The following is a 26,683-nucleotide window of genomic DNA, read 5'->3' on the forward strand; positions in this document are numbered from 1 at the left end:
TATGCCTGACATTTGGTAACCTGACCCGAGGTTTGGTCTAAAATTGCCATAGCTGTGTAACCCTGCATAATGTCCAAGGAACAACACTCCAAAGTATTTCAGTGAGAAGCTGCATATCTGAACAGCTTTGTTTTGTAGACTCAACATAAGATCATGGCCTTGGGAAAGTCTGACCCTAAATCCAATGAAGCAGCGCATCCTACAGAAAGTACCTTACCTTTGTGAGAGCTTGTATCAATTACTGGATCAGGTAGTTGTGTCAAGCAACAGACATGAAATAGTCTGGCTGATATTTCGACCAGTACTTAGAAAGGCTTGGTATGGACTCAGTGGGTATGTTAAGTGAAAGAGGAAAACAAGGAGTCTACAAGACAAGAATGCAAAAGATGAATCATTAAACAGTCTCTTTTGTCTGGCCATCACCAGACCAAGCTCAATTTAAGATTGAACAATGTGCTGGGGAGTCTGCTCTGTATATTCTACTGCACAAGAGGCGTGATAAACGAGCATAAGTTAAATTACTCTGTACTAGTGTTGTCTAAAAATCGATATTTCGATATGTTTCGATACTGAAATATCTGAAACGATATGATATTCCTTTTCTACAGTATCGATCCCAGCTGAGCTCTCCTCTTCTCTCCGACCGACAGCGAGTTGACACGCACCGCCTCCTCTCATTCAGTCCGGTTAACCCTCTAAACACGGCGAACACGTTCTGCTGGATTTTTCGTCATGACTGCGTGTTAGTGTTGGCGTAACGGGTCTGAATTTCGCGCGGGATTGCACTAATTCTACTCATTCCCGCAGATTTCGCGCTCGCATCTGAAGCGTGCACACACATACCGTAATAAAGCCGCCTCTGACATACAAGGGTAAAAATGAGCTCCTTTTCCCAGCTTATTAATGGTCAAATACACTAAAAAAATGTCTCAATGTCCATCTTGGTGAGTATTAATGTAAACACAGTCGTAAACCGTTCAGAAGAATGTGTAACAGGAGTGTTTGGGATCCATGCGTGCGTCGGGTTTTAAAGGGACAGCAGTTTTTTATTTTTCAAACTACAAAAAGACAAACGATAACTTACTGCTCTTGACTGATTAACTTGTGTAACTCTAATGGATTCATCTGTATTTAATTTTTTATAATGAAGATTATCCAATGTTATTTTAAATTTGATTACTTTGTTTTTTTAATTCAGTTCAGGAATGAAACGGTATGGAAATTTAACATCACGATTATAGTGACCCAAATTATCACGGTTATCAATATTATCACGGTCAAACGAGATGAGTGTTCAAAAAGAAGAGATGCACACACTTAAAACATTTCAACAACTTTTATATTTGAAATTCAACAAACAACAAATAACTAAAGCAGCTCTAAGCACTATTTCAAGCTAGATTCTGTGGGATTTCCTTCCTTAATGGCCGTCGTCAATAGCAACGCATAACGCATAAATAATAATAATTTGTCGTAAATATAATCTCTAATATTATCTCTGTAAATATATTCTCAAGCAATATTCTCATCAGTGTTCAGCAATGATGCATTTAAATCTAGCATATTTTGTGTTAGAGCCCAAACAGTATCCTAGTGAAATAATGCATATCCATATTTCCATATGATTTGACAGTTTATTTTATTAAATATCAAAATGTGTGGATCATACCTGACACCTAGATGATCACTTTACAGTCAGTTTTATGACTGTCATTCTCTTCAAATGCTATTGAAGTTTGAAACGTGTATAACGTTACCAATGTTGTATGTAACTTTAGAGACGGTCCCTAAATTCGCCTGCGTTATGCCAGTCATATCAGATGCGCTGTGGTTCTGCTGTGTTTTTTTAAACCATTTTCGCTGCTGAAATAGAACAAAAACAGTCAACCACTGTATGATGAATGAATCTCCTGCAAACATCCCACGTTTATCTCTGCTTTGAGTTCATATTTCAGCGAGTAAGAGCGGCGCGCGCTCTGAACGAAACTCTGGCTAATCTGAACGAAACTCCGCTAATCTGAACGCCTCTGATTATGACACATAGCATTCATAAACTCAATAGAAACACGTGTGAGTGGTTATAATGCGCAACGCGATTATAACAGATGGCTTTTGAGAAGACTATAATAAAGTTCAACAGCCAGAGTGACTAGTGTGCAGCCGAAATAACGTTACACCCGCAAATGGCGGTTGTTAATGTTAAGCCCTGATTATTATCCCTTAAATGTCACCCTAGTCCTAGTCGCTCGCTTCATGTTATAATTTGCCAGACGTAGTTTTGGTATCGAGGTCAAAGTCCACTTGCCTTGCGTCCGTAGTTTTGAAGTGTTTTCCCCATTACAGTGACTGTCTTCTGGCATGTTCTGCAGACAAGGTGACCATCTTAGATTAAGTTTCCCTCAGGACTTTTGTAAAAGCCAAAATATGACCACACTAGGGCTGCTCGATTATGGAAAAAATCATAATCACGATTATTTTGGTCAATATTGAAATCACGATTATGTAACACGATTATTTCACATGACTTTGGTAATGTGTTGTATTTATTAAAAATACACCTTTCAACAATTCAATTGAAATTGTAACATTTGTTGTACTTTTTGAACTATTAAAATAAATAATATAACATTTATTCAAATCAAAGTATAAAAGTATTCACATAAAAATGATAACCACAAATAAATAAGATCAACAATATGGTTCGGCTAGATATGCTTTTCAGGTACGTCTAACATTAGTTTTCAGGTACAGAAATGTGTCAAATGTAAAATAACATTGCATATTTGAGTGCATAAATTAAAGATTAATCCTATTAAACTTACAAAAGCTATTCAATCAAGAGCGTTGAGTGATGTCCTTGTCTTTTGTTGTTTGACATTAAACAGACAGCAGTAAAGGCTGCCTCTTTAAGACCTAATGATCGGATATGCGTCGACTGTATAAAGTTCACTTAAGGCATATACAGACTATGTATGCTAGAATACTCATCAAGATGGACATGTTGACATACGTTTTGTGTGAGTTTGTCCGTTCAAGAGCAAGACTTGAAAGAGAACTCAATATTTGCGCGCTGAGAGACGTGTGCGCGCTCTCGGATGAGCGCACAGAGATACATTTTCTCACAGCGCGCGCGGCTTCTCATTCGCGTCTTCTGGCACTAAACCCGGGTGATGACGGTGAAAACGACTGATCATATTCGAAAATATGGCAGCACTCGCATGCATTGAACAAAGTTTACAAAGAGAGAATCATTTGAAAAATATGAGGGGGAAAAAGGACGTTTAAACGGCACCCCTGCTCTCGTCAGTTTTTGTTTCTTTATTAGATTGTCATAGGTCACTCTGTGTTTAATTTTCAAGTGGTTAAACAAATTCCCTTTGGTGTTCCCTTGCGTTGCATCCACTACCATGTAGCAAATCTTGCACGTAGCATGTTTCTGCTCGTCGTCTGATTCCTCGAAGCCAAACTGTTCCCAGACAACGGAGTTGGTTTTGCCTTTTTTACTCACCAAACGCTGCTGTAACTGCCCTCCTTCTGCCATCTTTACTCGCGCCGAGTTTTTAAATTCCAGCGGATGATATGCACACGAATCACGAGACTCCCAAACTGAGAGAGATTTGTGGCTTCGGGAGGGGCGGATGAGCGCGTGCGCGTTTCATTCAGAACGCAAGACAAAATAAGAGTGTTCTTGCAAAACTGAACATGGCAAAATAATCGTTTTTTCTCGATTGTACTATTTTGGTGATCGTTGGGAGGCAAAATCGAAATCGAAATCGAAATTCGATTAATTGCACAGCCCTAGACCACACCTCAGATTTGGTCCTTTTAGAAGTCTGAACAATCCCCCGAGTGCTGTCACTGCCTTCTGCCATTTCTTCTCAATCAAAAAACAGCGGTGCGCTGCGCCAGACTGACGCTGACTGGACAAGATTTACCGTGAGTTTTCACAATCGTGATAATCACACGCGGTTTTAATGATAATACAATTTTATACGATATTACTAACCGTCACTTAATTTTATCGTGGTTTATCGTGAAACCGGTAATCGTTTCATCCCTAATTCAGTTTCTTACCTGAATACTGTTAGACCTACCTGAAAAAATAAAGCAGTTATTTAATTTGTATATTTATTTTATTGTATTTATTTGTTCTATTGTTAGTCATTTGTTTATTTGTTCTTATTTTATTATTTTTATATCTTTCAATAGACGGACAAAAAAAAGAAATTATATAAAAAAAATATCTATTTGACAGTATATGCAGCATTTTTCCCCCGTTGTATCGAAAATGTTATCGAATATCGATACTTTTTTAGGTATCGTATCGAAGTTAGAAATTCCAGTATCGTGACAACACTATGTACACAATTGGATGGTCCTTCAACCAATCAGACCACAAGAGGCGTGATCAACAGGCAACGAACCATCGCTTCTCTATCCGTCATCGTGTTAAACCCGCCAATAGCGCGCCAGGTGGATAAGCCAGTCTGTGATTGGTACCCGCAATAGTGTAACAGAAGCAGTAGAAATGAATGCAATGTACTAGGTTTACCCAGTCTACAGTCTCTTGGTTTTACTTTCATTATTTTCACGGTGTCCTATTCATGTGGCTTATAAATTGTAGTGCACCCATTAATGGACAGGGAAACATTTGCACAGCCATACACTAGTCTATTTGGAAAGAAAAAATATTTTAAAAATAAAATCAATATATAAACTACTTTTCAAATTAATCGGTACTAGGAATTAACTGAAAATGCTTGTTCCGCTCCACGCCAATGGACACACACCATTATGAATGGCTGTGCGCATTTTACTTTTGCTTTAGAATTAGCGCCAATTCGGAGACGCCAAATGCTTGAATGGAGGGTTCATTATTATTCTTAAAAGGGCACCTATTATGCAAAATTCACTTTTACTGGTGTTTGAACCATAGACTGTAAAAAAAACACAAAAAAATGGACGTAGTGTCCGTGACGTCACACATAGGATTCTGAAGAGCAGTTTTGAAGCGCAAAGTAGGGACGAGCTGGCCGTTGCCATCTTGGTAGCGCGTCATCGCACGTCACTCCCGGATAATAGAAAATGGGCAAAGAGGCGGGACGTGGGTGGAGCTGAGGTGACGCATTGACTAACAAACAGCAGATAAATGGCTATCCACTCGTCACTCAAAGTGGTCACGCCCTTAATTATGCAGAACTTTAAGGCTTTATATAATGTAAACGAATGAGTTATAAAAAAATTCACCCACCTCTCAGATGTCATGAAGGGCAAAATTAGCCGTATAGACCAAAACCACAATTTGTACCAGGCTATTTTTTTTCTGCTGTAAAGTTGGCCATTTTAACATGGGGCTCAAAGACATTCTGCTCACTTCTGGAGCCTGTGGCCTAGTGGCCAGTCAATGAATTGCAGATTAAGTAAATCGTCTTCCGTATTGGCTTCAAGAGAAACTGCGGGAGGTTGCCGCTTGGTTTGAACATATATGTTTGTTGCCGGTAGGGATGCAGAGATTAACTGATTTCTCGATTACGATCAAGCACAAGATCAACAAATGTAGATTTTTCCCCCAGTTTCGCTCTGCACGCAATGTCATAAACAGACTCACTAAGATTCCAAAGACAAGCAATTTGTCTGTCCACAGCAGAGCAGACATAACTGCAAGGTCTTAACGTTCATTAAAAAAAAAATGCATACTCAGTGACTGATATAATCTTTGTCATAAATCACTTATTTGTGCACAGAGTATTTTCAAGATCTGAGATAAATGATCCATTGAAGCTTTCATCATGGTAATTAAAGTCATGCAATGATCTGAATTCTATTTAAACAATTTTAATATTGTTCAAAGCACATAAGTTCCTCAGATAATCATGGAACTGTCAGTCATAACATCACAGAAATATACTGTTTAGGTCCAAAACTGAATAATATGGAAATGATTAGGGGTATAAATCAGACAACATAAAACATTGGGGAGTATTCTGCAAATGTCTTTTCTATTGACGTAGAACTGTCACAGTGACATTCTAATTAAAAACGACTCTTTCACGCGGTTCAGAGTCTATTCTTTCTTTTGGGAGACAGACAATAACTTTATTTATTGTGCACTTTCTCCTTTACAACTTTGCAGAACGTTTACATTCACAAACAGCTATATTACACATACACTGCATAATGTTTTTTGTCTTCATTTGATTACCAGAAAATACAAAACACATAATTAGTGGGAAATCTTTTCATAGAAATTAAATTAAAAGAAAAAATAATAATATGGTTGTTTTTATGATTTAATTTAAGTACCCTGTAGCCTACTATTTACTAGTAAATATTACAGTATATACATCACAGACAATGGCAGACAGCGACCAGGGCAGCTCTGGCATAATGTCAATAACACTTCTATAAACAACTTACAGGTTCTTTACAGGTATTGATATAAACATCCCTAAAGTACCGAAAATAGGTACCGGTACCGGTTTAAATGTGAACAGTACAACTCTAGTTAGCAGTATGTCCGCTGTTTAGCATTATTTCGTCTCTGTGGGGATGGCGGGCGCCATTCTTATAGTCTCTTGCGGGTGTCATTTACGTGGTCATCACCCGGGTGTAAAAAGTGCCAAGCACAGGTAAAATAAAAACAGCACCCAGAACCCGCACGAGCTGTGCGAGTAGTTTTGTGTGCGCTAGGGCTGTCAACGAATATTCTAAATTCGAATATATATATTCGAATAGTTTTTAAAAAACGAATTTCGAAGGTGAAAATTAATTTTCGAATAAATAAAAAAATGTGGGGGGAAAAAACGCCCGCGGTAGTAGAGGCGTGGCTGTCTGCTTTGCGAGTGGGCGCTAGCGCGCCTGAAGCCTTGAGTATTTTGGCCTATCTCCAGAGCGCGAGCCTCCGCTGAATGCGCGCGCTCCTCCCCAAACGGACGAGGTGTTTATATTTTTACGGTCTATGGTTTATACTTGACGCGCTCGCCGTTGTGCTTTTCTTTGAAACGACAGATGGCGACTCGGAGTAATTGTTCTATAAACTATCAGGAAAAGCGTCGAGAAGAAGTGGGCTAATGTACACAGGTGACGATATTTATTTTAGTACACTTCACCAAAAACCACACTACAAAAGAATCATGTAAAACAGACTTGTGACATGAGAACAAAATGTATGTAGAAATGTAACGTTAACTTATACAACTCAATTTATGATATCTAAATGTTTCCTAATTTCACTAAACACTTTAGTGAGTTTTCACTTAGTTTCGTAAACTTTTCTTTATTAAACGGGCTTTTTTATGCTTTTGTAGGCTCGTTTTGTAAATATAAGCAACTAATTTGTATGTGCAAACTGGACCAGCTTTACTTTGCATCGCCCGCCACTAGGGTTGGGAACCGAGAACCGGTTCTTATGCAGAACCGAATCTGATTTTTGAAAAATACCAGAACCGCGCAAAATTCCTAAGTTTCGGTTCTGAAAACGGTTCTGGTGCAATGTGTGTGCGAAGCGCTGGAAGCATATCCTTTCATAGCGAGTGACAGCCAGTGTTGCCAAGTCCGTGGTTTTCCCGCTTTCCCGCTTTCTACTGTTGCCGAGGGCTGTGTTTCATGTCCGCGGGTTGAAGCGATTGTGCAATTGTGTGGTTTTTTTTGTAAAAACCTGGCAACCCTGGCTCACCTCATCATAGGGATGAAACGGTATGGAAATTTAACATCACGATTATAGTGACCCAAATTATCACGGTTATCAATATTATCACGGTTTTGTTCAAACGAAATGAAAGTGTTCAAAAAGAACAGATGCACACACTTAAAACATTTCAACAAGTTTTATATTTGAAATTCAACAAACAACAAATAACTAAAGCAGCTCTAAACACTTTTTTAAGCTAGATTCGGTGGGATTTCCTTCCTTAATGGCCGTCATCAATAGCAACGCATAACACATAAATAATAATAATTTGTCGTAAATATAATCTCTAATATTATCACTGTAAATATATTCCCAAGCAATATTCTCATCAGTGTTCTATCAGACACATTTAAATCTAGCTTATTTTGTGTTAGAGCCCAAACAGTATCCTAGTGAAATAATGCATATCCATATTTCCATATGATTTGACAGTTTATTTTATTAAATATCAAAATGTGTGCATCATACCTGACACCTAGATGAACACTTTACAGTCTTTTTATGACTGTCATTCTCATGCTATTGAAGTTTGAAACGTGTATAACGTTACCAATGTTGTATGTAACTTTAGAGACGGTCCCTAAATTCGCCTGCGTTATGCCAGTCATATCAGATGCGCTGTGGTTCTGCTGTGTTTTTTTAAACCATTTTCGCTGCTGAAATAGAACAAAAACAGTCAACCTCTGTATGATGAATGAATCTCCTGCGTACAGCACACGTTTATCTCTGCTTTGAGTGCAGATTTCAGCGTGTGAGAGCGGCGCGCGCTCTGAACAAAACTCCGCTAATCTGAACGCCTCTGATTATGAGATATTGCATTCATAAACTCAATAGAAGCACGTGTAAGTGCTTATAATGCGCAACGCGACTATAACAGATGGCTTTTGAGAAGACTATTATAAGTTCAACAGCCAGAGTGGCTAGTGTGCAGCCGAAATAGCGTTACACTCGCAAATGGCGGTTGTTAATGTCAAACCCTGATTATTATCCCTTAAATGTCACCCTAGTCTTGTCTGAATTTGTTCGTTCGCTTCACGTTATTATTTCCCAGACGTAGGTTTGGTATTGAGGTCAAAGTCCACTTGCCTTGCGTTCGTAGTTTTGAAGTGTTTTCCCTATTACAGTGACTTTCTTCTGGCATGTTTGCAGACAGGGTCCCCATCTTAGATTAAGTTTCCCTCAGGACTTTTGTAAAAGCCAAAATATGACCACGCCTCAGATTTGGTCCTTTTAGAAGGCAGAACAATCCCCCGAGTGCTGTCACTGCTTTCTGCCATTTCTCCTCATTCAGAAAACAGCGGTGCGCTGCGCCAGACTGACGCTGACTGGACAAGATTTACCGCGAGTTTTCACAACCGTGATAATCACACGCGGTTTTAATGATAATAAAATTTTATACGATATTACTAACCGTCACTAAATTTTATCGTGGTTTATCGTGAAACCGGTAATCGTTTCATCCCTACCTCATCATGAATATTAATTACGTTGCCTGCCGCTTCCAGGAGTGCAACGCAGTTCAGCACTGAAAGCCCTCGCGCTACACATTTACGGTTTTGCGTCAGATATTTTCTCGTTAACCACCAGCATGGCGAAGAGAAAGTCACAAGTATGGATTCATTTCCAAAGAATGAATGATAATGAAGCAAAATGTAACACATGTGAAAAGTTAATAACATGCAAAGGAGGCTGCACTAGCAATTTGACAAAACATTTGCTACAGCACAGAGTGCCTCAGGGCTTATACCAGATTTATAGTGAAAGGCCTATATATATATATATATATATATATATATATATATATATATATATATATATATACATTTGTCAACCATTGAGTCACCATGGTTTAGGTAAGCGTTTAGGCACAATTACCTTTGTAATGCTGAATTGCAATTTATTATTTACAAGTTCACAGAATAACTGAATTACTATTAAATTAATATACAACTAATTAATAAATATAACTAATAAATATAATTTATAACTTGGTTTTATTCAGAGACAGAGAGATAAAATGTAATAAGACAATTTCAGAGGTGTTCATTTGAAAAAAATGTGTTGCAAGAATGGCTTAATTAATACTGTAATATATGTACAGTACAGGACTTTTTTGACATTGCCAACCTGTAAATTAATTTTAGAGCAAGTATAAACACAAAATGGATTGTTTGAGTTGCGTATTGTGCCTTTTTCCTTTACCACTATTTGTTTAATAATTTTAATGGAACCGGAATCGGAACCGGAATCGTTAGGCGGAACCGGAACCGGAACAGGAACCGGAAAATTTCTCACGATTCCCAACCCTACCCGCCACAAGCTTCTCTGTCTGCAACACAAGAGGCCATAACGGAGAAATTAATTTTGTTCATTTGTAAGGACATGAGAGCGATCAGTGTCGTGGATGAGGCGGCTTCAGGGAGTTCTGTCAAGCAATGGAACCGAGGTAATGACTGAATAGATATAGCATGAATAAAGGATAAATGCACTGCTTCCACTGGTTTGATTATTTACCGTTTCATGTCAAGGAAAAGTTCCATGTTTACCACAGCACAGCTCGCTCGGAGCGTTCAATAATATGCTGTAAAACTTATATTAATATTTGTTTCAATCCCTGAATGAAGCCTGCTATATTTGGGACAAGAGTCGCGACCTTAAATTGCTTGCACAAAACTCTTGATCAGCACTCAATGTGTGCGTGTTCATTTAACCCGTTATGCGCAGAGAGCGCGAGGGCGAGAGAGAGTGAGAGTGAGGTCTGCGATCCTAGCCATTAGTTGATTTACTTGTTTTTGTGTAGGTAATACGTTGTCAAATATGTTTAAACTTAACTAGACTACCTATATAAGTAGTTATGTCTCTTTGTATTCATTTGTCCTGTTATTGACGTAATGCGCGTCATTGATAAAATGCGCAACCAGATGTTCGAATAGTTCGAATATTCGTGCTTTTTTTAGAGGGAATATTCGAACGTCATTTTTGAGCAATTTTGACAGCCCTAGTGTGCGCATCTCAGACAGCGAATGAATACTAAATTGAGTTTGCTTTCAAGTCTTCTTGCGCTTGAACAGAAAAATTTAAACAAATTTTGTCAACATGGTAGGTTGTCGTATTAATTGAACGTAAACAGTTGAGAAAGACAAAGCATATGTACGGCATCAGTATATTTGATCCGTGCATTATGTCTTACAGTGACATAAGCCTAAATTCCTGCTTTTTCCTGGCTAATTTACGGTCTGTTTTAAATGTTAATCAAACAACAAAAGACAAAGAAATCACTCACTGCTCTTGACTGAATAACATTTGTAACTTTAATAAGGATTCATCTTTATTTAATTTATACAGTTAGGATTATATGCAGTGTTATCTTGATCTTATCATTTTGATTGCTTTATTACATTTCTGTACCTGAAAAGTACTCTTAGACCTACCTGAAAAAAAACCCTGAAAAGCTGTTTATTTTATTGGTATCTTTTCTCTATCGTATTTATTTGTGCTATTCCTTGTAGTGTGATTATTTGACAGTAGTCCTTTTTTTTCGAATTTGAACCATTACAAGTTAACCTAATATGCATCTTATGGCTGGGACCATAAATCGTTGCATCGCGATTCATGGATCGATTCTGAGATTTTCCAAATGCATCGCGATTTGCTCTCAAATCGATTCTGAGATTAGTTTTTAACAGCAGATGGCGCTCTAGGCTAGTTTTTAACCGCACGCTCAAAAGCTCACGATGAATGTACTTGCACCTCAGAATGCTTTATGAGGGGAGATTAATGTAAACAGCCCACTGCAAACACCCTTGTAATTTGCTTCAACCTTTTTAAATTATTTTATAGAAGGTTCAAGTGGTGTGTGTAAGGAATAGGAAGCAAGCAGCGCCAATATGGCTGTTTCTAAAGCATGCAGAGCCATCTGTTGTAAAAACTAAGCTCAGAATCGATTCGAGAGACAATCGCGATGCATAGATTTATTGTCCAAGTATGTATGTATGTATGTATGCATGCATATACATACATACATACATGCACAAAATATAGCATATTGTTAGTCAATTGATTGATGTATTCATCCATTTTGATGTATTGTTACACCCCTAGAAGAGATACCTTCTTATCATGCGTCACATTTGGTTAGGACACAGTGTTACTACAGACAATCTGGCAGCTTGTTCAATGCGCTCATGTATGTCCACATTTGTGACACCAAAAACACAATGATGAAAAAATTATTTCATATAAACATGGTTTTGTTGCATTGTCATTTTTAGAATGAGCTGCTTTTGGTAAACAGATGTCTTTGTTCAATATGCTCCAAACCGATGATAGTTTTCTGTGGGATTAGAACATCCCAATGTCAGTGATTCTCCTGACACTTTTGGTTTTTACAAAACCTAAGAATTAGGTTGCATTGGGCATTGCTGTTTGATTTCAAAATGCAGCACAGCACAAAATCATGCTTGCATAGCTATAGGAATTAGTGCTATAGGAATATGTTTCAGGCCTATGTCACACACACACTGTTCTGATTCCTCCACTTCATTAAACCCTTTTATGTGAATTCCCTCTCTACTCCTCCTCACTGTCCACTAACACAACAGAATGACTGAAACCTAAAGCCATGTGGCATTACAGTCCCTGCCAACTGAATCAACCTGCATTTCCCACAATTCACTAAATGCCTGCCAATTTCACATGGTGAGAGAGAAGCAAAGCCTCTGTTTGATTCAACAAGGAGAGAGAGAGATACCCTTTTGAACTTTTAGATTTTCCAGTCTTCCCTGACACACCCCTCTGCACTCCAATTTGATAAACACCAGATTTAAGTTGGTACAGCTAGTTATTTTACCTAATACTAGGAAACCACACTGGACTACAGCCAGAAACGCTTGATTTCCATGTGCACAGCTCATTCATACGTGAGTCACTGATAGTATGTAACCTGGTTAGTGCACTGTCAGGAATTCATTTGATTGCTATTCTTTACTCGTTGTTGACTGAAATCACAATAGGGCATTAACAAGCAGGTGATCTGATGGAAATTAATGACTCATATGACTAAAATACAAAACCTGCGGAAATGATAAACATGAGCTCATTATGCTCAGGTGACACGATTAATTGCCTAAAAGGAACCACAAAGCAGTGCGGCGTTGTCTCACTTTGAGGCGGTGAGTGTATCTTTTGGGTGTGTTTCTCTGCAGCTGCACTGTTTAGGCCCTGACATGAATCCGCGCGACGCCGATACCGAGTGCGCGGTCAAGGCTTTGGCGTCGCGCGAAGCATAACGGGGCCTCGATCGATACTTCAGTGAAACTGCACCGAAAATGGTATTTAATACGGCACATTCCAGGCTTTTACCCGAACACTGCAGCGAGTAAATGTCAATGTAAAGTCAGTCTGAAGTCACCCCCTTGAAAACACGACTTATTCTGCTACTCGAGGAATGACAGCAAAGACACGGTCAGAATAAATGACACACATGTTAAAATAAATCAATAAATTGTTAACACGGAAGCGTTAGATTGACATATAACCATAACTAGTTGTAGCACAGCTGGGCAGGACTATTAGCATGACAGCTAGCATTATATCGCCCCTTTTCAAAACAGTGTTTGCGTTGAAATAATATAACACCACTGGCGACCTACCTGTCAGTTCATTGGCGTCGCTGCTTTAGAGGATTGGTGTGTGTGTGACATTGGTTATCCTCTTTAATAGATTAGATGATGGCTTTAATCTCCGTTTCAATCTTTGGGTGGTGGGGTCTTGCCGACGGCTCACTTAGCCAGTTAGCCTGCGTCCAAACTATGAATCTTTCGCCTTATTTTTTTTTTACACACTCGAGCTTATACAATCCCATTCAAGTTTTGGTTCCTCTCGATAATCGTTTCAATCTATATTCTGTTACGTATGACTTGATAAAGCTCGCGTAGCTTAAAGCTAACGACAGGTTTAACGTATTTTCCCCCAGCTCAGCGCAGCGGCACGAGCTCCTCCAGTCCACATCCACGAGCCTCCCAGAACAGTCTGACGTCCCCGCCCTCCTGTGAGCTGATTGGCCGAGAGCTGCTGTCGATCCATCCGGAGCTACCAATGATAAGACGCAAGAAAGCGTTTGACGGGACTTGTCAAACTCATTCGAATCTCAGGTGATGATGAAAGAGCGTCGGACACCTGAACGCTATACAGGACCGCGAGAACGAGCAGTGGTAGGACTTCCAAATTGTTCATATGGTAATACTTTTTTAGCCTGTAATAAACTGACGGACATAAACAGCTTAATGAAGGATAAAGATTGACACAGTGACATATTAAATACGTGTGTCTGAGAGGGAGGCAGACAGACAAGACGCTTGTGTTGCTCTGAGGATTAAAGGGACAGCAGGAGTTTTACAGATAAGCGTCTCCCTCACCCACTCTAATATCCCCACAAATCTGACCAACATCTGTCACACCACCTCTTTTAGACCAAATAACACAAATCTACTGCTCTGTATCCAACACACATAAAACACAAGCACCCTTATAGTAGATGCCTGACCAGACTGTAATTTCCTGTGAAATATACAGGCAAACATCAACTGTCTGTAAAGCCTAGATATGATCAAAATGACAATAAGTGTAAAAATAAAGTAGCCAACATAGTTATGTATGGTAATGGGAAATGCACATATCCTACATGATTTGTGACCTTCCAAACAAGTAACAAATGCTAATCCAAGTTCAGTAGATGTTTGTGTTGGCTATTCCTGTAAACAGACTCTGAATTTGGGCATTCACTCGTTTTTATTTTTTATTTCTTATTTTATGATCCCTAAGTTGAACAACGGGGAACCTCTCATGTTTACACATTCTGGACAGATAAAGAAGCTATAAATGAATTGCTTTCAAAACCAGTAAGGGAATTGTAATATATTGTCATACAATGAGATACTCTATAGCCAAAAGTATTGGGACATCCAAATCATTGAAATCAGGTGTTCCAATCACTTCCGTGGCCACCGGTGTATACAATCAAACACCTGGGCATATAGACTGCTTCTGCAAACATTAGTGAAAGAATGGGTCGCTCTCAGGATCTCAGTGAATTCAAGTGTGGTGATAGGTTGCCACCTGTGCAATAAGTCCATTCATGAAATTTCCTCACTACTAAATATTCCACGGTCAACTGTTAATGGTATTATAACAAAGTGGAAGCAATTGGGAACAACAGAAACAAAGCCACGAAGTGGTAGGCCACGTAAAATCACAGAGCGGGGTCAGCGCAGGCTGAGGTGCACAGTGTGCAGAAGTCTGCAACTTTCTAAAGTAAATAGCTAAAGACCTAAAAAATTAATGTGGCCTTCAGATTAGCTCAAGAACAGTGCGTTGAGAGCTTCATGGAATGGGTTTCCATGGCCGAGCAGCTGCATCCAAGCCTTACATCACCAAGTGCAATGCAAAGCGTCGGATGCAGTGGTGTAAAGCACACTGCCACTGGACTCTATTGGAGATGTGTTCTCTGGAGTGACGAATCACGCTTATCTGTCTGGCAATCCAATGGACGAGTCTGGGTTTGGCAGTTGCCAGGAAAACAGTACTTGCCTGAAGTGTAAAGTTTGGTGGAGGGCGTGGGGTTGTTTTTTAACAGGTTGGGCTTGGCCCCTTAGTTCCAGTAAAAGGAACTCTTAATGCTTCAGCATACCAAGACATTTTGGCCAATTTCATGCTCCCTCAACTTTGTGGGAACAATTTGTGGATGGTCTCTTCCTGTTCCAACATGACTGTGCACAAAGCAAGGTCCATAAAGTCATGGATGAGCGAGTTTGTTGTGGAGGAACTTGACTGGCCTGCACAGAGTCCTGTCCTCAAGCCGATAGAACACCTTTGGGATGAATTAGAGCAGAGACTGTGAGTCAGGCCTTCTCGTCCAACATCAGTGCCTGACCTCATAAATGCGCTTCAAGAAGAATGGTCAAAATTTCCCATAAACACACTCCTAAACCTTGTGGAAAGCCTTCCTAGAAGAGTTGAAGCTGTTATAGCTGCAAAGGGTGGGCCAACTCCATATTAGTAAGTAAGTAAGTAAAATGTATAGCACATTTCACAGATAAAAATCACAAAGTGCTTCACAACAGTACAGTACCTAATCAAACAAGTGACAAAAACAATAAATAGATAAGAAAAATAAACAGAAATGCACAAAAGACCGACCTAACCACCCTACAGTCTAGGTGAAGCCTCTTTAAATAGAAGAGTTCAACTGTGTTATAAAAATTTCCACTGAGTCGAGGCAGCGTAAGGAAGGAGGCAATGCATATTAAACCCTACGGATTAAGAATGGGATGTCATTAAAGTTCATGTGCATGTAAAGGCAGGCGTCCCAAAACTTGTGACAATATAGTGTATTTACATGCATTACCAGCGTATAGTAAGCCTGAGCTATTGTAATGCTAAGGTGAGCACAAGGGACTAGAGATGAATACAAAAGGCAAACTGAATGTAGGATCCAAGTGTGATTAATTTGAGTGATTGCAAATCCAGTATTGAAGTTAAAAGTAACAGGTAATGGTCAGTTATGGATGATGAAGGTAATCAGCATTTGATGACTAGATCAAAATGCAGGTGACTAGAATGTTGATCATAGAATATATATATATATATAAAGTGAGGAAAATAAGTATTTGAACACCCTGATATTTTGCAAGTTCTCCCACTTAGAAATCATGGAGGGGTCTTTCTCCATTCTGACCCTCAAAGACCTGTTAGTCATAAAGACACCTGTCCACCCCATACAATCAGTAAGAATCCAACTACTAACATGGCCAAGACCAAAGAGCTGTCCAAAGACACTAGAGACAAAATTGTACACCTCCACAAGGCTGGAAAGGGCTATGGGGAAATTGCCAAGCAGCTTGGTGAAAAAAGGTCCACTGTTGGAGCAATCATTACAAAATGGAAGAAGCTAAACATGACTGTCAATCTCCCCCGGACTGGGGCTCCATGCAAGATCTCACCTCGTGGGGTCTCAATGATCCTAAGAAAGGTGAGAAATCAGCCCAGAACTACACAAGAGGAGCTGGTCAATGACCTGAAAAGAGCTGGGACCACAGTATCCAAGGTTACTGTTGGTGATACACTAAGACGTCATGGTTTGAAATCATGCATGGCACGGAAGGTTCCCCTGCTTAAACCAGCACATGTCCAGGCCCGTCTTAAGTTTGCCAGTGACCATTTGGATGATCCAGAGGAGTCATGGGAGAAAGTCATGTGGTCAGATGAGACCAAAATATTACTTTTTGGTCATAATTCCACTAAACGTGTTTGGAGGAAGAAGAATGATGAGTACCATCCCAAGAACACCATCCCTACTGTGAAGCATGGGGGTGGTAGCATCATGCTTTGGGGGTGTTTTTCTGCACATGGGACAGGGCGACTGCACTGTATTAAGGAGAGGATGACCGGGGCCATGTATTGCGAGATTTTGGGGAACAACCTCCTTCCCTCAGTTAGAGCATTGAAGATGGGTCGAGGCTGGGTCTTCCAGCATGACAATGACCCGAAGCACACAGCCAGGATAACCAAGGAGTGGCTCTGTAAGAAGCATATCAAGGTTCTGGCGTGGCCTAGCCACTCTCCAGAGCTAAACCCAATAGAGAATCTTTGGAGGGAGCTCAAACTCCGTGTTTCTCAGCAACAGGCCAGAAACCTGACTGATCTAGAGAAGATCTGTGTGGAGGAGTGGGCCAAAATCCCTCCTGCAGTGTGTGCGAACCTGGTGAAAAACTACAGGAAACGTTTGACCTCTGTAATTGCAAACAAAGGCTACTGTACCAAATATTAACATTGATTTTCTCAGGTGTTCAAATACTTATTTGCAGCTGTATAATGCAAATAAATAGTTAAAAAATCCTACATTGTGATTTCTGGATTTTTTTTTTTGATTATGTCTCTCACAGTGGACATGCACCTACGATGACAATTTCAGACCCCTCCATGATTTCTAAGTGGGAGAACTTGCAAAATAGCAGGGTGTTCAAATACTTATTTTCCTCACTGTATATGTATAGGTCCTTCTCAAATTTGCATATTGTGATAAAAGTTCATTATTTTCCATAATGTAATGATAAAAATTAAACTTTCATATATTTTTCATTGCACACCAACTGAAATATGTCAGGTCTTTTATTGTTTTAATACTGATGATTTTGGCATACAGCTCATGAAAACCCAAAATTCCTATCTCCAAAAAATTTGCATATTTCATCCGACCAATAAAAGAAAAGTGTTTTTAATACAAAAAAAGTCAACCTTCAAATAATTATGTTCAGTTATGCACTCAATACTTGGTCGGGAATCCTTTTGCAGAAATGACTGCTTCAATGCGGTGTGGCATGGAGGCAATCAGCCTGTGGCACTGCTGAGGTGTAATGGAGGCCCAGGATGCTTCGATAGCGGCCTTAAGCTCATCCAGAGTGTTGGGTCTTGCGTCTCTCAACTTTCTCTTCACAATATCCCACAGATTCTCTATGGGGTTCAGGTCAGGAGAGTTGACAGGCCAATTGAGCACAGTAATACCATGGTCAGTAAACCATTTACCAGTGGTTTTGGCACTGTGAGCAGGTGCCAGGTCGTGCTGAAAAACAAAATCATCTCCATAAAGCTTTTCAGCTGATGGAAGCATGAAGTGCTCCAAAATCTCCTGATAGCTAGCTGCATTGACCCTGCCCTTGATAAAACACAGTGGACCAACACCAGCAGCTGACATGGCAACCCAGACCATCACTGACTGTGGGTACTTGACACTGGACTTCAGGCATTTTGGCATTTCCTTCTCCCCAGTCTTCCTCCAGACTCTGGCACCTTGATTTCTGAATGACATGCAAAATTTGCTTTCATCCGAAAAAAGTACTTTGGACCACTGAGCAACAGTCCAGTGCTGCTTCTCTGTAGCCCAGGTCAGGCGCTTCTGCCGCTGTTTCTAGTTCAAAAGTGGCTTGACCTGGGGAATGCGGCACCTGTAGCCCATTTCCTGCACACGCCTGTGCACGGTGGCTCTGGATGTTTCTACTCCAGACTCAGTCCACTGCTTCCGCAGGTCCCCCAAGGTCTGGAATCGGTCCTTCTCCACAATCTTCCTCAGGGTTCGGTCACCTCTTCTCGTTGTGCAGCGTTTTTTGCCACACTTTTTCCTTCCCACAGACTTCCCACTGAGGTGCCTTGATACAGCACTCTGGGAACAGCCTATATTTGTTCAGAAATTTCTTTCTGTGTCTTACCCTCTCGCTTGAGGGTGTCAATGATGGCCTTCTGGACAGCAGTCAGGTCGGCAGTCTTACCCATGATTGCGGTTTTGAGTAATGAACCAGGCTGGGAGTTTTTAAAAGCCTCAGGAATCTTTTGCAGGTGTTTAGAGTTAATTAGTTGATTCAGTTGATTAGGTTAATAGCTTGTTTAGAGAACCTTTTCATTATATGCTAATTTTTTGAGATAGGAATTTTGGGTTTTCATGAGCTGTATGCCAAAATCATCAGTATTAAAACAATAAAAGACCTGAAATATTTCAGTTGGTGTGCAATGAATCTAAAATATATGAAAGTTGAATTTTTATCATTACATTATGGAAAATAATGAACTTTGATCACAATATGCTAATGTTTTGAGAAGGACCTGTATGTATATATATGTATGTATGATATATATATATATATATATATAATATATATATATATATATATATATATATATATATATATATATATATATATATATATATATATATATATATATATATATAAATAACACACAATAACAAAGAACCACTTGATTTTTAATCAAGCATGAGATCTACAATAAAAACAATTAGGGCACAGATTAAAGTAATGAAAAATTAGGGTGCAAATCATCTAGCACAGCATTAAATGTCTATGTTCATAGCGCTCAATAAACTCTTTTGTGTCTCTCAGTCTATGTATAAATATGTACAAAAAAATCAGCATTTAGGTTAGCATTGATTATTAATGTGAGATGTACATGTGTCAGCAGCACCGCTATCTTCACTTAAAAATGGGATCAAATACACTGTTAGTTCATTGTATATTTAAAAGGGGTTTTCTTGCTCTCATGTCATGTGTGTATTTGTTTAGGCTGTTTGTACTGTGTCGGTTCAATATAATTGTCATATGAAGGCTGAAATTGGGAATCTTCAAAAAAAAAAAGTTTAATTTGTTTAAATGACGGCTCCAAAAAGGACAAAATCAAGACAAAGGTGATCCATATGACTCATGTGCCCATATTCCAAGTGTCATATTGTATGAAGTTATATTATAGTAGATGATTATTCACTGAAAATCTTACACTCTTTGGTGCCAGTATTTGCGGAATGAAGAATAACATTATAGAGCTGTGAAAGAGATAGGAATGATTTTATTTGGATGTTTCCCATGCAAAGTTACTGTTTGATATTAGAAGACTTTAAATATAGTGCACAAATCATCCTACAGACCACTTTTATGGTGTTTGGTAACACTTTAGCATTGAAACAATTCTCACTTTTAATGAGTTGCTTATTTGCTTGTATATTGGCTTTTTATTAGTACTTATAAAGCACATATTAATGCTTTATTCTGCATGGCCATGTTCTACACCCCTTAATCCTACCCAATACCAAAAACTTAAATGATACAACAACTACTAACTATTGATAAACAGTAAATTAGGAGCTTATAGAGGCAAAAGTCGTAGTTAATAGTGAATATGTATATGACAGCTTTGGTCACAAATTTCTCCTTTTGTGTTCCACAGACAAAACCACATACTGAGAAGGAACCATACGAGGGTGAGTAAAATAATGATAGCGTTTTAATTGAACTATTCTTTATCACACACACACACACACACACACAAATGAATGTAGCATGTCAGAACACTCATCTTATGTTCCCCACCCCTGTTGAATCATACAGCACTATGCATTTGCATTTGTGTATCTATCCAAAGCAACTTGCACTGCATTACAGGCACACCATTTATCAGCTCATGCATTTCCTGGTAATCAAAGCCATGACTTTTTACAGAACTGAAATTTAAGTTACATCTAAATAATACTTTTTAATTTTTTTTATTTGTGTTCATTTCTTCTTGCATAACAAGCCATGTATTTCCTTGTTTATAAACGCTTTGTATGCTACACAAACTCATTTGTTATTGAACATGGTCCTGTATGCATTGGCTATTAAATAAGTTTAATCAATGCAATTGCTATAAACCTAAAGCTGAAACCATACAGTGTGACAGCGTTTTAAAACCTACAAGATCAGCTGATTTATTCAGACATATCTTTCTTGTGCTTTGCTTTCTATATGCTTTGTTTAAATATAATTTTTTTCTTTTACTTTGCACTGTTCAAATTAAATATAGAACTGTACTTTGATGATATTTGTACAATGCTGCCCCCTCGTGTCCAGAATTTGTATCTCATTTTGTGGGAGGGTGTGTATCACAGATTTGTGGCCAGAAGAAAGCAGTCCTTGCTGCAGCCTCTAGTGCAGTTGCGTAAACTCTCAGAATAATATGTGTATTTTACCTTTAGGGGTACAACAGCTTGTCATTGGTGCAGTATCATTAAAGGGATAGTTCACCCAAAAATGCAAATTCTGTCATCATTTACTCACCCTTAAGTTTTTCCAAACCCGTATGAGTTTCTTTGTTCTGCTGAACACAAAAGAAGATATTTTGAAGAATGTTTGTAACAAAACAGATAGAGCAACCATTCATACCATATAATTTGTTTCCCTACTATGGTAGTCAATGGTTGCTCTATCTGTTTGGTTACAAACATTCTTCTAAATATCTTCTTTTGTGTTCAACAGAACAAAGACACAAAAACAGGTTTGGAACTACTTGGGGGTGAGTAAATGATGACAGAATTTGCATTTTTGAGTGAACTATCCCTTTAAGGGCATCTTTGTACCTTATTTACCCCTAAAAGGTTCATAGTAGTACCTTGGGGTACATATTGCTAATCTAAAATACTAATATTTAGGGGTAAAAAAAGTTCAAATATGTCCTTTTTAGGGTACTGCCCCAGTGACAAGCTGTTGTACCCCTAAAGGTACAATTATTTCAAAACAATTCTGAGAGTGTACTGCATTAAATCCAATTCGTAGTGGATGCTAAGGTTAGGTTAAAGGTTAAAGTTAAAGGTTAGGGTGTAGGGTAGGTTTAGAGCTTAGTATCTGTTGTAGCATTATGACAATCGGCACCGTGATTGACAAGAGTAATGACATTTTAGAATTGACTCCAGGGAGAAGTTTGTGCTAAACAGGCTTGGGAAATACAAAGCATCGTCCACTGTATTGGATTTAATGCAGTATGTCATCACAGTGTCTAATAAAAAAAACAACAACTTAATAATTAATTTGATACATAAACAATATGCTTTTATTGATACAAAAACATCACTAAGACTGCTGATCTGTATAAATATAGGAGTTTGTATACATCAGCTGTTATATACCATCAGAATTTGAGTCTTTTTATTTAGTTGTTGTTGTTTTAAATCCCTTAGTGCATAGGCAACACAATTCTCAGTTATGAAATTAACAGGCAGATTATAAACAGACAAAGGATTCCCATAGACCTAATCAACACTTATATTAATGAAAACCATACTGAGCAGCAGAGGCAAATCTGGGTCATTGGATAACTCTGTTGCAAACTTTTACCTCTTGAGGGCATCCGAAGCCCATGAAAACTACAAATGATCAGGATCAGATGGTGAAGCAAACATTCAATGTAAAGTAAAGTCCGTGTAGGAAGAAATTCGTTTTTTTTTCTTTAAGATTGCACAGTCTACCAGGCAGAAGATTAGAGAGGCAGCGGATGACTCATTATTGTCGGCCATCTTGAGAGGGATGATGGGGGATCCGTGAGTGTCCCAGGGCACAACTCTGCATCTGTCCTGGTTTATTTTTGACTCACTGAGATCCTTCTACGCACTGCCGAGACAAGCAGGAGAAAAAATAGGCTGAGGCGGGTAGTAGAACAAAGAGCGAAAGAGTTTGAAGAGGAGACATGAGAAAGGGTGTAGAAGGAGAAGAGGCATGAATTTAAACAAAAGAGAATAGAATGACGAAAACAGCAGCAGGGAGGACGTAGACAAGATGATGCAGAGAGAGGCAGTGTGCGTGCAGTGAAAGACGAGGGACAGAACATTTAAAAGACTTGATAAGGAGCACAGGAAGGAAGACATAAATATGGGCATACATATGAATTATTAAAAAGCTATATACATTTATTTTTAAAGTAAAAGCCTGCATGAAATTTAAAAAATGGAACAGTTTATTGAACCTTTAATCACAATCTTAAACATTTTGTTTGCTTGTTTATTTAGAATTATATTTGATAAATCAGGCTTTTATGGTTTATATATATGATATACACTGTAAACCCAAATAAGTTGGCAAAACAAAAAAAATTGAGGTAATCAGTGAATTAAGTTAAAGGGTTAGTTCACCCAAAAATTGTAATTCTGTCATGGATTACTCACCCTCATGTCGTTCCAAACCCGTAAGACCTTTGTTCATCTTTGGAATACAAATTAAGACTACAATGGTTCAACCTTAATTTTATGATGCGAAGAGAATACTTTGTGCGCAAAAAACAAACAAAAATACAGAAAGGCAGAGCGGCGGCTCACCATTGGCCGATGCTGTTCACGTGTAAGGCCAAGGCGCATGTGTGTGATGCTGACACAGGAGCTGGCCAATAATGAGGTGCCGTTCTGACGTAGAACTCGAAACTGCTGCACTGTATTAACAACGTAAACTGCGTAGGAGACTGGCACAGATGAGAAGAAATTGTTGAATAAAGTCCTTATTTTTGCATGGTTTTTTTTTGCACACAAAAAGTATTCTCGTCGCATCATAAAATTAAGGTTAAACCACTTTAGTTACATGGACTATTTTAACAATGTCTTTCCTACCTTTCTGGGCTTTGAAAATGTTACTTAAATAGCAGTCTATGAAGGGGTCAGAGCTCTCAGATTTAATCAAAAAATATCTTATTTGTAAAAATATATATTTGTGTTTTGAAAATGAACGAAGATCTTACGGGTTTGGAACGACATGAGGATGAGTAATTAATGAAAGAATTTTCATTTTTGGGTGAACTAATAAAGCAGGATCCGACCGTGAGTCTCGGCAGTGGCAGGGGTCATTCATCAGATTTAAGAGTGAGGAGCTGACTGAGATGATCGCGGAAGATTTGGTTTCAAAGCGAAACGTAAAAGCGCCTATTTAAGGGAGTTTGTCATTTGTTTTGTTGTTGTGTTTTTCATTAAAAATAATAGACTAATGAACCCATAATTCAAGCAACCCGCAGCCGAATTGGCGCTAATTCAAAACCGAAAGTTAAATGTGCACGGCCGCCCAGAGCGCGCATTGTTTACTTTCGCCTGGCTCCGCAGTGAGAGCCTCCGCTACGCTGACTGCGCGCATTTATTTTTGCCGCGCGCACCCTCGCGCTCGTGCGGGCGCGTCGAGTATAAACGAGGCTTTACGGACGAACTGTTATTCATTCATGGCGTGCATCTCAATCATAGACTGATCAATGCTTGATCAGTGCCCTGACTACTGAACTAGGGAACTGATTGAGACGCACGCATGGCCTCACAGAGCGCGCATTTACAGACGAGCTGTCTTTCACAGTGTGTATACGCAACACTGGCGCGTTTTCAGTTCAGAGCGGTCGTGTGCATGTTACTTTCGGTTAGATAGAATTAGTGATTTAAAAGCCTCCGCCGGTGATACCGGTATTACCGGTGTTGTCACACAATTAACCGGTGGGAAAATTTCCTCACCGTCACATCCCTATTACCTGTGCGATTAGCCATGGTTCTGTGGTTCCTCCCTTCTGCCCCAGCCTGTTCAGCCACACTTTCTTGCCTTTCACGTTCCAAAGGCTCATCTTCAGTTTATTCCGGTTCAAATAGATACGGTTCAGGATCACCGTATCACAAACGTCTCCATGGTTACAAGGCAGGTGTACAATGTCTCCCTGTGCAAGCAGGTTGTCACGTTGGTTATGTTGAAGGAAGTTAGCCTATTTTCAGGCGCTGCCTAATATCATTGCTCCGCTGCACCCATGGTACGGCAGCAAAGTTCCTTGATTACTACGCAGGAATGAGAGTATAGTTCCTAGCCATATCGGCCTAGAAAATCACATCTTTTCCGTCGGTCTTAGTACACGATGTAACTACAGAAGAGTCCAGTTTTAAATAGGAAAAATATCAAAACTCTTTGGTAATATTTTTGAGCAAGATGCTAGGTCTAATCAGATCAGGGTGTCCATTTCCATAACACCAAAAAGAAGGACACTTTGCGGCATTTAGTGAAGCAAGAATAATTGCATAAGACTCTGGTGTTCTCGCAACTACAATACAATATTGTCCATCATATCGATGGTATCGTGATACAGTGATTCTGAAATAGCCTACTCTATTGATTGCCAGACCGTTTGATATACAATATATCTTGAAGTACACCCTTAAAAATAAAGGTGCCAGGAAGAACCAAAAAGGGGTTTTCACAGTGATGCCATAGAAGAACCATTTTTGGTTCCCTGAAGAACCGTTTTGTGAAAGGTTCTTTAAAGAACCATTTTTTTCTAACCATTTTATAGTCTAAAGAACCTTTCTGCGCTACAAGGAACCTTTTGTGCAATGGAATGGTTCTTTGGATATTAAAGGTTCTTTATTCAAGACATTGTGATGTCTGTTTCAAAAACTGACCACGGAGATGAACCTGCCTGAAAACATAACATTTCTAGACTTCTGGAAATAAAATAGATGCATAAATAAACAAATAATCTGGCACAGTGCCAAAACCATGAAAAGCGTCTCTACTGCTTTTTAATATAAATTCGTTCTCTTTTGTCCATTCCGGATTAAATGAGGTCTGACAGAGCATCCGACATTTAGACGTTGTGAAGGTTTGTTTATGTTTTTAACCAATGATATCAGATATTTATTTTACACCGCTTTCAGCCAATCATTTGTTTGACCAGAGATCATACGGCATTATATGCTATGCTGCTGCTTCCCAATAAAGATTCTAGAGCGGGTTATTTTAGCAACTTTTCAGCGCAACTCCAAAAAGGAGGATAAATGAGTGTCCGGCTTGAGGCTGCGCCGTACGCCGGAATGGGGGCTTAAAATCCGGACTGTCCGGCCAAAATCCGGATGTATGGCCACCCTAAATCAGATTCAATGATCAATGTTAAGCTATAAGGGCCACCGCTAGACCCAGAGATCAGCTGAATGTACTTGAAAACGGTCAAACTCAACTGTTTAACTCTCTAGATGAGTTTGAAAATTAGCCTAATTTTTTAAAAAGTGGCATGTTCCTTTAACATATGTTCTCAAACTAAGCTCATGCTCCACTCGTCACAATGATGGTAACGCCCTAAAAACCCAACATAACAGAAACTCTTCTAAATTAGCATAGCTAAACATTAAACAGGAAATCTCCCACTTAGCATTAATCTAAAAAAAAATCTAAATTAAATAGCACTTAATTTTAGCATTTACTCTCCCTTTCGAGTGAAATGGCAAAGCATGCTGGGAAATAGAAATGAAATATAGATTTTTGCCCAATTAGATTTTGATTCTTGGAATAACTGATTCATGTTTGCAAATCTTTTGGTCTGTCACATAAAACGTAAACAAAATGTGAGACATTACAAATCAATACAAAGCACTTTTATTGAAACTACCTTGAATATTCTAATAATTGTGAGATGTATTACAGAAATTCATATAAAGGGACATAGTGATATTTTTATCTTGTCAAGTACAGCAGACAAACTTCTTCTGTCTTTCTAGACTGTGACGTGAGACGGTGATGTTGGTTGCTACATTGTGAAATGTCTCATACTTTGGAAATCACACAAAAGTGCAAAATAAGTGAGTATGTGACTTTAGCTTCATCAAGCACAATAAGAAAGAAAAAA

General features: G+C 38.9%; 1 protein-coding gene across 1 annotated transcript in view; it reads right to left on the reverse strand.

The window, feature by feature from the left end:
- zdhhc5a (zDHHC palmitoyltransferase 5a) overlaps positions 1–13,712 on the reverse strand; it is a 48,711-nt gene extending 34,999 nt beyond the window's left edge. Inside the window, exon 1 of the mRNA XM_079812368.1 lies at positions 13,342–13,712. The gene's annotated coding sequence lies outside the window, so the exon portion shown is untranslated. The remainder of the gene's footprint in view (positions 1–13,341) is intronic.
- Between the last annotated feature and the right edge of the window lie 12,971 nt (positions 13,713–26,683).

Source organism: Gobio gobio, assembly GCF_949357685.1.
Source record: "Gobio gobio genome assembly, chromosome: 3".
In the NCBI taxonomy this organism is placed as follows: domain Eukaryota; kingdom Metazoa; phylum Chordata; class Actinopteri; order Cypriniformes; family Gobionidae; genus Gobio; species Gobio gobio.